This window comes from Aplidium turbinatum, chromosome 1, assembly GCF_918807975.1.
Source record: "Aplidium turbinatum chromosome 1, kaAplTurb1.1, whole genome shotgun sequence".
NCBI lineage: Eukaryota > Metazoa > Chordata > Ascidiacea > Aplousobranchia > Polyclinidae > Aplidium > Aplidium turbinatum.
In genome coordinates, this window is record NC_137472.1 from 41096041 (window position 1) to 41101543 (window position 5503).

At 37.0% G+C, this 5503-nt stretch overlaps 1 long non-coding RNA gene across 1 annotated transcript; it reads right to left on the minus strand.

Moving 5' to 3' along the window:
• Nucleotides 1-2096: 2096 nt before the first annotated feature.
• On the minus strand, nt 2097-4670 carry LOC145781881 (uncharacterized). The gene is made up of 4 exons (XR_014290797.1): nt 4216-4670; nt 3523-3579; nt 2933-3028; nt 2097-2546 (listed from the first exon to the last, which is right to left on the minus strand). It is a non-coding gene; the product is annotated as an uncharacterized LOC145781881 (long non-coding RNA).
• Between the last annotated feature and the right edge of the window lie 833 nt (nt 4671-5503).

A 5503-nucleotide genomic window follows, 5' to 3' on the forward strand; every position in this document is an offset into this window, starting at 1 on the left:
GAGACCGCAAGTGTTTCATTTAAATACCAAAAAATAGCCCTATTTGCTTAAACGAATTATTTATTAGGCTACTGTAGTTGCAAGTTCAAATTTTGGTAAACCGCTGGAAAAATTTGGGGGACCGTTTCGGTCCCCCAAAACACCTTAAAAAAAACACTGGCTGTAACTATTTCTTATGTCCTCGTAAATAAACTTTACAATTATTGTAACGGTTGTTTGATCAAAGAAATCAAAATTAAAAGCAAAACTGCTTTAACTAAGTTTTTATTCTTTTAATTAAAAATTTGCACCCATGAATGTGGAAAATGAAAAGAATGAAGAGTTTAATGCACTCATATTTTTAACATTAAGCGATGACATGTGATGTTGTTTAGAGAGAAATTCTGAGCTCAAAAATAGAGAGGGGCCTCACAAATGGAATAGCCTAGGGCCTCTCATGGTCTAAATCCGGCCCTGCTTGCGGGCCTGGGTCGTGTTGACAGTAAACCAGAGCGGTTTCTCCATTAGATGGTGTTGTTGGTGTCTTTTCCTTTTGTTGGTGTCAAATTCGTATGTTTACTTTGCCGTTCTGTACATGTTTGAGCCAGCAGCAAAAAGACATTGAATTGAATTGAAAAGATGGGTTTATGACCCGCGCGGCCGTGACACGATTAAACACTACCCTCCTATGAGCGATGCTTACGCAACGAGTAGGGACGGCAGGTGCTGTCCCAAGACCATTTTCCGATGCTCCTTGAGGATTAACATTGGCGTCGTGCTGTAAATAATAGCGTTTAAATCAAAAATGTTTGCCACAGATGTTTGCCACTCATAATAGATACGGAGTATGTCCGTATACCCTTAAAGAACTGGCTACGAAACGTTTCCTCTCGGCTCCCAGAACTAGAGTCAGACCCATGACTGCCACCGTGGGTGACATCTCTGACAGGCTGTGCTGAGGTTTGATAAATACGCATAATGTGGTTATCACTCGCAGACCGTTTTTTATTCTCTCTAGCAACGATTCCTCCATTAAGCGTATGGCGAAGTCTGTAGAACGACATATCCCTTCAGAAGATACGAAATCCATTAGGCTTTGGAAGCTTTGTTCCTCGGTGCTACCACATTGCTCTTTCAGATAGTACAAAAAGTCCTATTCTTCGCATATCGAGATAATCGACCGGGCCGGTCTAGTACAAAATGTCCGTCTAGAATCTAGCTATGACGCTGGTTATACGTCCTAGCGAAGAGAGTACACTAAGCCAGTTCGTCTTTGAATTCCTTTCTTGAGGCTGATGACATCCCAGTCATTGCCATGCCGTATCCGCCAAATCTCCGGCTCCGCGAGAAATCCCCCTCTAACGCCAAAGCTCTGAGACAAGCGATACAGCGACATATCAGTCCTTTCCTTTTTGTTTCAACTCGGAGTGTCCGCTAAGTTTGAAATGATTGGCGCGGCGCTACGTACGCAGGCTGCCTGCAGCAAAGTCAGTCGATTTTCCTCAAATGGGCAACTCTCCACTAACTATTCAGTACTGTTTAAAAATACATTCCTTGTCGAGATTAAGGCTTGCGCCACCGTAACTCAGCGAGCGGTAAGTTTTTAAATAGTGGTTTGTTCATTACGTTACTTGTGTTGTAATAACTGTAGGCTATAGTGTATAAGGTCGTTTCTTAAACTGATAAATGGAAGGTGACGGTGGCCATGCGGTGTCTCTTATGTTTCCTGCTGGCAGTGGCGAACGAAAGTCAAATGTATTCACAGGAGGTTCATGCAGCCTTTCCCATGCTGATTCCAGTGCAGAAGCTGTGCTCTAAGGGACGTCAGACATAAGGGAGGTGTTAAAGGGGGCTGAAGAATTTAGGAGGGATCTCATCTTTATACGAGATAAAGCGTCGTTGGAGCCTTGACTAATATGATAAAGTTAGTTCGACGGTTGCTGCATAATATGATGCAATAGCTTTTGTAACTTCTTTGTAGCAGCCCTGTAAGTAAAACTCCTAAACTCGAAACGTCTAAGCTTCCAAGACTACACGTGGAAGAGTTTATCTTTTTTCTGGTGTAAAACTCAGACTTAAGGTTCCACAATGCTTTCTGAACACGATCGAGATTGAAATCCTGATTTTTTTCGTGTTAGCGAAACAGAAACAAATGATTTACTTTCAACTGTACACCTTGCAGGTAGAAATGTCCCAAACGACAAATCAAACGCTTTTACATTGATTTAGCGTCTACATACGTTGAGTGAATGTAAAGAAACGTTGAGTTACTGTCTGGGGTATAATATATTCACAAACAGAAAACACGACGTTGATTATAAAACGTCATGTCAAGTTGAAATAATGCGTAAAAATCAGTACAAAGATGAAATACAAAGGCTATGAATCGAATACACATAAAAAAAAGTCTACAATACACATCAAATCGCTCACGAATAAAGCTTGGAACAAAAAATAACTAGCTCTTTCAGTTTTTTAGGTCTCTTCCGGTTTGTACAGCTTCGAAAATTAACCAAATGGATTTACCCCAGGAGGAACCCATCGCGACCAACAAAATTGGCAAGTACCTGAAGGAAAAAAATTATTACTCAGATTTTTAGTCAACTGCACTTTGTTACATTGAATGAAGCTTGTTAGTTCAAAGTTTTTTTTACGTAGCCAATGTAGTGATTGTTTTCACAAACAATAAAGTATTTATTGTTATTTCACCCTGGGAGTTTTTGTCAAAGGGTAGCTTTACAAAATAATAAACTAATAAATATTAATTTTCTTATTTGATTGTTTTATTGGTCTAATGCTGTGTGATTCATTAATAATTATTATCACCATGACTAAACATAATTTTGTTGTGCTAAGTTATAACATTCTTCAAGTACACTTTCAACATTTCCGTCTTGGGCCTATCCAAACCTAACTATTAATCTTCGATCTTCTATGAAGAGATTCTACTTACTTAGAAAGTGACGACATGGATCATATTTGCAACCGTGCCCTTGTTCAAAGCGACGAAACTTAAAACAACAAGATTTTCGCACGTCATGGGGTGATTCTAAAAAAAAATGTGAAAAGATTAGTTTCATGCTAGCCTATATCTTTGTTTGGTGATGACAACTGAAGTAGGAAAACATTTAATTTATTCGTTTATTTCAGTATGGTTTGATAGGTTTGGCATTGAACTTTCGCTGTGATCACACGAATTGGCGGTTCAAATGTCATTGGAAACCTTTTGCTCAACTTTTTTTTCTTTTTTGCCCAAATGATTGCAAATATGGCGTTTTTCGTCAACTCATCGGCTGACGAAATGTGACTCTGACCCTTCCTGTGGAAGACATGATGCGACATTTGAACAGCAGAAAGTGGATTTTATACTGATCGAAATAACAAGCAGAAGAAAATGATTGCATCAAATGATTTTTGGTGTTCCAAAGTCATAGAAGCCCTGCAAGTCATTATAGTTTGCAATTGCTTTCCCAAACACAAAAATGAAGACAAATTAATTTGATACAATTCAAAATTTCAGAAATTTTTTGACACAAAACTTACTGTTAGCAATTCTTTGCCACCTATACCAACATGTGCGTTGCCGTTGCCTCATAGAACCTAAACATCAAGAGTTGAAATTCTAAAGCATTTTTTAGAAAAAATGTGACTTAAATGATTTGGTACTGCACTTCATTGATAAATATTATGCTTGATGAACAATTTAAATAAAAATAAATAAATTACTCTATTAAAACCATTTTTCGGACGATTTCTTTGTTTTCATACTTTGTTAGACTCAAAATAGCCTTTGCTAGATCAGCAGACAAACATTGAATATTTGTTTAATTTATGATGTTTCAATAAACCTCCTGAGCCTAAATTATACTGAGATGCTTCAGTCGTGGACTTTGCTATAGCTTCAGCCTATTGCTCTGTCCGAATATGTGTGCTTACTTCGTGAGTCCAGTTTCAGTAGCCCAAAGAATATTTACCTTTTTAATTGATATCTTGTAATGTTAAAATCAATTCAATAAAGTGATACAATACAAAGTAGCTTTACAATACCAGAGTGCATCTTTTTTTCTTTGTTTTCAACTCATCCATAAATCAATATGGATATTTGATATCTAAAAACACGTCGCATCTGTTGAAGTCCTAATTTTGGACTTTCAAAACTTTTTCTGTTTCTCTGTGTGCTATACATTGTTTTTATGTTCGATATAGGCTACAACAAAACAATAACAACCAACTTGCCTTCAGCAACGGGTGCCAAGAACATATCTAACATAACCAACATGGCTATCACAAAAACCTTCATAGTGAAGCTGGTACTAAGCTTTTACTCACAAGCTGTGTATCAAGAATTTGGAATGGTAGCAATAGCCAAACTTCATCCATTATATATAGTAGCTGTAGATGAAAGAAACCAGGTTTTTTCCGAATAGGTTCTTCTTGAATTTTTTTCGTAAAAAAGCAACATAGGTTTTTTTTTGTTGATAGGAAAAATAAACAGAAGGAACCAACAATGTAATTCTGTTTGTTTTTCAGTCAATCATGATCGGTTCCTGATCGCTTCAAATGTAGCCTACTTGTAAAGGTGCTAAAAATTTCCATTCCAAATTGTAGCATTTGTTTGATCTATCACGCTGAAGGTAGAGTACAGCAAAAATACTGAGTAAAATTCATAAAAAGCTGCCAAAGAAGGAAGTGGTGCCTCAGCAAACGTATGACCTTTGTTATATTGATTATTACCAATTACCGCCACAAACAAAAGCATTCATTTGTGCGCTATTGCTTCTTTGGATTCATATTGATACAATACGGTTTTCGTTTGTTTGTCTGACAACCCAAGCCAGCGAATTAATCACTTTTTACATTTTACATGCAACGTCTGTAGACGTTAAATCTAATTAAAAGGAAAACTGATCGATTTGCAGACTGAGAAAACTCTAATTATTGCTCATATGTATTTTAATACGCATGCTGTAAATTTACAATACAGCAGAATAGCAGATTGAACACACATAATTTAAGTATTGCAGAGTGGTTGCGCAACATCCACTCTTTCCGATCTAGAAAAAATAAGTGAAGGGGGCACTGGAGTTTCAACAAAGTAAAAAAATATATTAGAAAATGGACAGTGCAAAAGTTGAAACCCGAAAAGAAAGTAGTGGGTCATGGGGGCTTTCCCAGAGAAAATGTTGTCTAATTTTTTCTTGTTTTGGTTGCGTAAATATTAATGTAAACATGAAATTCAAACGTTTTCGGAAAAACTCTATGTTTTATTAAGAAAATATTTCACCAAATGTAATTGACATTAATATAAATTAAGCAGGGATAATGCTTCTCCAACAATGGAGCGTTTTAATTTAGCAAATATACCAACACACAGTGCAATTAAAATCCTTAGTTCCTGAGGCACTACAAAAAAACGCAACCCCAAGCACGGCAAACAGTTGTTTGCTGAAAGATCATCCTTCTTGTCCCAGACAGCAAATCAGTCCTTCTTTACATCGATTCAACGTTTGCAGACATTGAATCA